Source organism: Triticum aestivum, chromosome 7B, assembly GCF_018294505.1.
Source record: "Triticum aestivum cultivar Chinese Spring chromosome 7B, IWGSC CS RefSeq v2.1, whole genome shotgun sequence".
NCBI lineage: Eukaryota > Viridiplantae > Streptophyta > Magnoliopsida > Poales > Poaceae > Triticum > Triticum aestivum.
This window is the reverse complement of record NC_057813.1, coordinates 688,386,833-688,395,424: the sequence shown is the minus strand read 5'-3', so window position 1 is coordinate 688,395,424 and position 8,592 is coordinate 688,386,833.

Sequence of the window (8,592 nt, the reverse complement as noted above, 5' to 3'; positions counted from 1 at the left end):
CAAGACATACATCAAGTGTTCTCGTAAAGACTCAATCCGATAAGATAACTTCAAAGGGGAAACTCAATTCATCACAAGAGAGTAGAGGGGGAGAAACATCATAAGATCCAACTACAATAGCAAAGCTCGGGATACATAAAGATCATGCCATAGAGGGAACACGAGAGAGAACACGAGAGAGAGAGATCAAACACATAGCTACTGGTACATACCCTCAGCCCCGAGGGTGAACTACTCCCTCCTCGTCATGGATAGCGCCGGGATGATGAAGATGGCCACCGGTGATGTGATCCCCCTCCGGCAGGGTGCCGGAACAGGGTCCCGATTGGTTTTTCATGGCTCTGGAGGCTTGCAGCAGCGGAACTCCTGATCTAGGTTCTCTTTTGGAAGTTTTATGATAAGTAGGTATATATGGGTGCAGGGGGTACGTCGGTGGAGCTACGGGGGCCCCACGAGGCAGGGGGGCGCGCCCAGGGGGGCGCCCCCCCACCCTCGTGGGCAGCCCGTATCTCCCCTGACGTGCACTCCAAGTTCCCTGGGTTGCTTTCCTTCCAAAAATAACTTCTCCAGTTGATTTCGTTCCGTTTTGACTCCGTCTGATATTCCTTTTCCTCGAAACACTGAAATAGGCATAAAACAGCAAATCTGGGCTGGGCCTCCGGTTAATAGGTTAGTCCCAAAAATAATATAAAAGTGGATAATAAAGCCCAATATTGCCTAAAACAATAGATAAAGTAGCATGGAGCAATAAAAAATTATAGATACGTTGGAGACGTATCAGTAATGCCAAAAATGGTGATAGAAATAGTTTGAACGAAACTCACAATGTTCCACTCTGGCGTCGGTGGCATCTCTGGCACTGGTTGGCCTTGCATGGAATAAAGATTGGCCACCATATGTTGTAAAGGCTTCACTAGATCATCTTGTGCCTTTAGCTTGGCCCAGTTTTCATCTCGTTCTTTCTCGGTGTCAATCAGTCGAGTCTACATTATGGCAATGCAAATGTCATTCATGTTGAAATGCAAATATGCAGGACCATGAAGGATCAATGAAGAAGCACTGACCTGAATATCCTCAATAATGCTCACGGAATGTGGTACATGATGCTCTACGGTAGGAGTAGAGCCAGTACTCATAGCACGGAGCGTGTTGACTCCCGGAAGGGAGGAGGTTATGACAGAATCAAGGTGAACCGCCATCCGGCCATTCGGTCTACCGCCTGCCGCGACAACGGCCACAAGAGGGTCAAACGGTAGCACGTGAGGATCAGCGTCAGGCCCGTACGTCTCCTTAAATTTTTTGGTGTAGTTCTCTTCATCTGACCGGGCTTCAGAGCTGATCCAGTCCATCTCCGGGTGGAGAGGGTCCTTGTCCTTGTCGTCTTTGGTACGTTTGATGGTCCATGCCTCGAAGTAAGTGATATCCTTGCCAGTGTCTTCTTCCTACAAAAGAAAGCGATCCAAACAATCAAGGGAATGCTCACAAATGAAAGAGAACATGATGGAAAGAAAAGGATGTGGTTGCCTACATGTTTTGAGACGACACCTGGGATGGTGAGGTTGCCTTGACGGTGTCCTCGACCCCCCATCTACTTACGCCGTTCAGATATTACTTTGTGTTCATCCTGCCACCCTGGATCTGTCCACCGTTCAACGATCTTCTCCCAGAACGGACATTTGTCAGCGCAACACCGAGGAATCACCTGTAAATTAAACAAATACATCTTAGTAAGGATTCTAATTTTGCCGTAATGTAGGGAATAACAAGCATCCATCGTCACTTGCCTTGAAGTAATTGTCTCGTGACAGATGCATCCCTCGAGCCTCCTGTTTGGAAATCCTATGGTTGATATAGTCCGCGTGATACTTGACCACTAACCGGACGCGCTCCTCATAGTGCATGTCATGGACTAGTTTCTTGGCAATATTCTCAACCACCACATTTGCACGATCCTTCTAACCCTCAACGCATGTATAGAAATCCTACAAACATGCATACATGTGAGAAGGGTTAAATCATGACTATGGAAAATTTAAACCTTTTGGTATTGACATTTAGGTGTTTGAAAGGACTTACCTAGAAATCGTTGACCACTCGCATGGCTCTGTTATCAAAAACCCTCTGAAGCATATCCAGGAAATCCGGTGCAAGTTTGTAGTGATCCCGTGACCAAGCTGGCTCAATGATACCGTTCGGCAAAGTGACGAGTCCAGGATAATTTAACCTACAAAGACCCCCAATGATGCCACTCGGCGACCGTGGCAGACGCCTCTCACCACCTTTTACTAAGCTTCTGCATTTCGAAGAGTGAAGTCATATTATATGTGAGGAAATGACAAAAGGTACAATTTATATGGGATGAGTCGAGATAACCACTTACTTCTCTCCCATTGGTTTAATTAACACGTCTCCATGTACATATGGACGTCTTGGAAGCTTTGAAGGACCACGCAGCTACACTTTCCCTCTCGAAGTAGTGCTGATAGTCGAACCGCTCGGTTGCGAACCGCTCACCTCGTGGTGCTCTGTCACCCGTGAGGGTCCATCCCCACCCTCAGAAACCTGACGAACAACCATCCTCCTCTCGGCGGCGTCGTCCTCCACCACCTCCTCCTCCTCATCCTCCACCACCTCCTCCGGAAAATCCTCCTCGTCCTCCTCCCCACATGCCTCATCCCCATCCTCTGTTTCCTCCTCCTGAGCATGGTGAAGCACTGCATCAGAGGGTCGAGGAGAAGAAAGAGGTGCTCTACTCCGGGCTGCTTTACGTAGTCTCGTCCGCCTCCTCCTCCTGCCTCACCTACTCCCCCTCCTCGTCCGCCTTCTCGTCCGCCTCCTCCTCCTGCCTCACCTACTCCCCCTCCTCGTCCGCCTCCTCATCCTCCTCCTCCTCCTGCCTCACCTACTCCCCCTTCTCGTCCGCCTCCTCCTCCTACCTCACCTACTCCCCCTCCTCGTCCACCTCCTACTCCTCCCCCGCGTTGTACTCGACCTTGTTTCGCACGTTTTGCCGGACGGGTGTCTAGACGCACCAATCCTTTGGCCTTCTTGGCGGTTGTGGCAACCGATGAAGGAGTGGCCACCGCTTTCACCGGTCGAGCAGGTTGATCATTGTACAGATCATTCACTTTTTTCAAACTTTCCTTTGGAATCTTCTTGCTACCTGTCATGTTTCAATCACCTGATACGAAGAAGAACAAACCAGTTAGTACAGATGATACAACTTCATGTAAATACAATAAATATATCACATATGAAGAATAAATGGAATTGTCGGAATAATACATATAGTTGTTACACACACAAATACATAGAGTTGTTGCACACACGAATACATAGAGTTGTTGCACACACGAATACATAGAGTTGTTACACACATGAATACATAGACTTGTGACACACATACATAGAGTTCTCACACGATTACATGGAGTTGTTAGAAATAAGGGTCAATATTAGGTGCAACATTTGGATCAGGGCTTTCATCATCGCTATCACGCCCGTTCATACATTCATCCTTGAAGTCTTCACAGGGGACCTCATCCTCATCTAGCCCCATGTGCCATCGCATAAGTAATGCCAAATCTCGAGGGTCAGAAACATCCTCGTATTCGTCCTCTGTATTATCTACTTCCATGTCATCCATGGCCTCATGTTCCATAGCATCATGTTCGTGATGCACGCCATCATATTCCTTTGCATCATATTCATCTTCATCAATGTCTGCTTCTTGAAAGAACTCTCCCTCATATGTGTTAGGGTTTATATGGTAATCGTCTTTGTTTGGGGTAGGTACCTTGATACACGGGGGTACCTTGTACACGACATCCCACTTCAAGAGATCGATATATTCCATAGATGTGCACGCGTATGGGAGAAAAAACACTTGTGTAGCCTGTTGAGCCATAATATAGACATCATTTCCTGCATATTTCGATGCTCGTTCAACTTCGACAAAGCCAATACTAGGGGCTCGTCTCACTTTCTCAGGATTGCGCGAGCTGCATCTGAATACGATGGGCTTCACTCCTTGTAAACCACAATGCTGCAACTCATAATTCTCTTCGATGGTTCCATAGTAGTGACGTCCATCTGTTCCTAGACAATAGAGCGTACTATTTATTGACCTTCGGTTGGGCCTCTCACGCATGTGTTTATCAGTGTGGAAGCGATACCCATTCATGTCGTAAGCCTTAAATGACATGGCCTCGTATTCAAAACCTTTGGCTACTTCTCTCACTTTGGCATCCATATCAACCTCCTGATATGCCTACAAGATTAATAGGAAATTGTCTGGTTCATTAGTGGAAGCATTACAGGCAAGTAAGATCAACTTGAAGTAACACAAAGTTAGAAAAGTTACTTTTCCTGAGAACCAAGAATTGAAACCACCATCAGCATTGGTATCTTCAAGAAGGTTTGTTGATTCTTCGTTGCTAGGAGGCCGTGGTAGCTTCCAGAATTCGTTCTGGAACTCCCTAGCAATAGGAAGAATTCAAGTTAGAACTCAAGACTAGTGAGTAGTTGTCAATAAAGGTGTTCTACACTTACTTTATGTACGGTTGCACTTCTTCCATGTTGGTCAAGACATAGATCATAATAGTCGACCACTCAGTAGGTGAAATGTTCTTGGGCTTCGGCCCACTTGCTTTGCCACGTTGGCCTTTGAAGAGGCTAAGGTCAGAAACATTACTGGTGGGTTCTTCATTGTAACGAGGAGCTGGATTTAACCTAGTCTGAATACTGTCATGATAGTACTTTGTCGTGGTCGTGGCCACCTCCTCGTTCAGGTATGCCTCGGCTATGGAGGCTTCAATGCGGGCTTTATTCTTACATTTCCCACGAAGATGCTTGAACTCCCGTTCAGGTGCATACTGCTATCGGAACTGCACATGTCCTCCCATTCTAGCCTCATACGCGAGATGTAAGATCATATGTTGCATCGGATTAAAGAAACCTAGCGGAAATATCATCTCTAACTTGCATAGCAACTCATGTGCTTGTTCCTCCAACTTTGAACCACTTCATAATCTAGTTCTTTGGCACAAAGCTGATGGAATAAGTAGCTCAACTCCGCCATCACTCGCCAAATATCCTCTCTCACATACCCTCGAATCATCATAGGCATTATCCGCTCAAGCCATACATGGTAGTCATGACTCTTGCGGCCTCCTATTCTCTTGTAGCCATATTCACTCCCCTCATGATATTAGCTGCATATCCATCAGGGAAGTACAAGTCGTTCACAATCCATTGGAGAATTTCCTTCCTTTGGGGCATTGAAGGGGTGAAAGGGGCTGGTGGCTTCTTCCAAGAATTACCTTTTGCACGAGGCACCAAATTTAATTTTGGCCTGTTGCATAGTTTGGCTTGATCGATCCTAGCCTGAATGTTATCCTTTGACTTCTCGGTGTCGAGGAGCGTGCCGAGTAAGGCCTCCGCAATATTCTTTTGAGTGTGCATTACATCAATGTTGCGTGGAAGTAGAAGATCTTTAAAGTAAGGGAGCCTCCATAAGCTTGGAATGTGAGTCCACTGGTGTGTCTCTCCATATCCCACAAAACCTTTCCCATCGAGCTTTTACTCGAGAGCATCTAACTCATCCTTAAGATGGGCACCGGTCATAATAGGTGGTGGCGGGTCATCAACAATAACACCTTTTTGGAAGTGCATAGCGTCTTGCCTGTATGGGTGATCAAGACGAAGGAACTGCCGATGTTGGTCAAAGCATACATACTTGTGACCCTTAGCCAACCAAATGAAAGTCACACGCTGTCGACACATTGGGCAAGGCCACTTCCCCTTTACACACAAACCACAAAATATCAAATGTGCCGGTAGGTCATGTAGCGATGTGTGGTACCAGATATGCATATTGAAGTGCTTCTTTGAAACGGCATCTATGTCTGGACCCCGTTGTTCCAAGCAAAGTAAGTCGTCCACCAATGGCTCCATATACACACTCATATGCTTCTCGGGATAGTTAGGACCTAGAATTATCAACGTCAGGAACATGTGATGTCGTTGCATGCAAATGTCAGGGGGCAGATTCATGGGGATAACATATACTGGCCAACAACTGTATATGGCAGCCATCAAACCATATGGATTGAACACGTCGGTTGTTATCCCAACAACTACACTCCTCCAGTCATCTGTTTTCTTATGAATTTCAAAAAATTTCTTCCATGCTTCACCATCCCATGGATGTTGCAGCTTTTTTGTATTGTACATCTTCCCTTCGATGGTCCATCTCATATATTGGGTAGTTTCCTCGGTCATATAAAGCCTCTGGATCCTTTCTGTCAATGAAAGATATCGAAGGATATTGACGGCAATTGTGAGCTACCTCTTGCTACCATCATCATCATCTATTACCTCAATATACCTAGAGGATTTGCACTTGACACAATAATTCGTATCTTTATGTTCATTTCTAAATAACATGCATCCATTTGGACAAGCATGTATTTGCTCATACGGCATCTTAAGTGAACCGAGGATTTTGTTTGACTCGTACATGTTCTTTGGCAATATATTTTCTTTAGGCAACAGGCTAGCAATAACTGACAATAACTCATTGAAGCAAATTATGCTCATGTTATGGTTTGCCTTTAGGGCCATTAGGCGTGCAATGCCATATAGTTGAGTAACCTCTGTATGGGCGTGAAGGGGTTTTTGTGCCGCAAACACAGCTGCATGATACTCTTCAGGGCTTTCCAACGGCTCCCCGGAGTTCAGGTCCTCCCGCGGATCCTCACGGAGGATGTCATCTAACAGGTATTCAATCCGAGTATCATATTCACCGGTGCGTTGTCGCACCACCTCCGCCCTGGACTGTTCTGTCTCACCGTGAAAGATCCTCCGGTAATAGCCTGGCGTAAACCCATATTTGCCTAAGTGTTTACTCATAGTAATCTTATCTCTTTCAGTTTGGTTATCACACTCCATGCATGGGCACCAAATTCCACGAACTGGCGTTTCTCCAGCAAACACTAATTCCAGGAAATCTTGGTCTTCGACCTCCACTCAGCGGTCATACCCTCCATGCTGGGATGTTTGGTGTACATCCACTCACGTTCTTCCATCTTTTGATATAAAGTGAAACACACACATAATTTTTTTATGTAACAAGTGGTTCCATCAAGTTCTACGACATGCACTGAGCTATGTAATAGCTAAAGATAGGTCCTAATCCCACCCGAGAATGTGTAGGCTGGGTCCGCTTTCATGACGTACTCCGACCCGAGATAAAATTTTGGCAGCACCTCCCCGCTGTTCTCCAAATACACGTCTCAGCAATAAGCCAAGAGGATGTGTATCTAGAGAACAACAAGGAGACACTGTCAAAATTCTGTCTCGGATCTAAGGACATCATGAAAACGACCCGCCTACACATCCTCGAGTTGTCCATGGAAAACGTGGACAATTCGAAAGAGTTGAGGTTATAAATATGCAAGGACTTGCATATTTATAGATACAACCATTCCGAATGGGAGACACCTAGGTTACACGACTATTTAGGTGATCTACAAATAATGAAAACCTACACATGAACGGGAAGAGATTACCCTTGAAGCGTGCAACGGAATTCACTCTCTCTATTGTCAAAATAGATGCATGTCCTGCATCAAAGAATGAAGTTGTGTCAATCATATGTCAAACACACAAACATCAATAACACTCACTCACACACCCCCACAAACACACTCACATATCCATACACACACATCACACACTCACTCACACATGCACACACACACACACACACACACACACATCAATAGCACCCCTCTCCCCCACACACACTCACATACACCATTCATTATATATGCACATATATACACACCTAAATATAAAAAACCATTCATTATATATGCACACATACACCAACATCACTCACTGACACACACACATACAAAGCACACACTCACACACATTATTCACTATATATGCATATATATACACCTTTTGTTGTAATGGAGAGGGGGGAAACCCCTTTTATTTCAAAAAAACGAGATTGAGTAGGGGGGCTCACCAACAGGACTGGGGACAGCAGGGGAGGTGGATGTCGGACAAGGTAGAGCTTAGTGGAGGGGATGCCGCACCGGTGGTGCTCAGTGAAGCTTTGCCGAGATGGTGGCGGTGGACGAGCTCGGTGGAGGTGGCAGTGGGGGGGCTCGGTGGAGGCGGAGGGGTCAGGGGAGGCACTCCCGGTGGCGGCGGCAGCATAGCTCGCCGGATGGGGCGGCGGCACTAAGGGGCAACGGCGGACAGAGGGGGCGGGGGCGAGAGAAACAGAGAGAGAAGAGAGGAGTGACCGTGCGCGAGGGGGAAATTTTGCATAAGTCCCCGCGGGAAACATTTCCGAGAGCCAACTTTTAGCGACACTCGGTAAAAGTCTTAAGCTAGATCTCGGGGGCTTTTCCGAGAGCCGCACCGACAGTAGTTACCGAGGGCCGTCCAGCAGCACTCGGCAACGGCCGCATTTTCCGAGAGCAACTCTCGGTAAAGCATCCTTCTTGTGCATTCTCCATAATATGTATTATACTTTTTTTGTTGTTTTCTTCCATGCTTGGCAAACAATCTTAG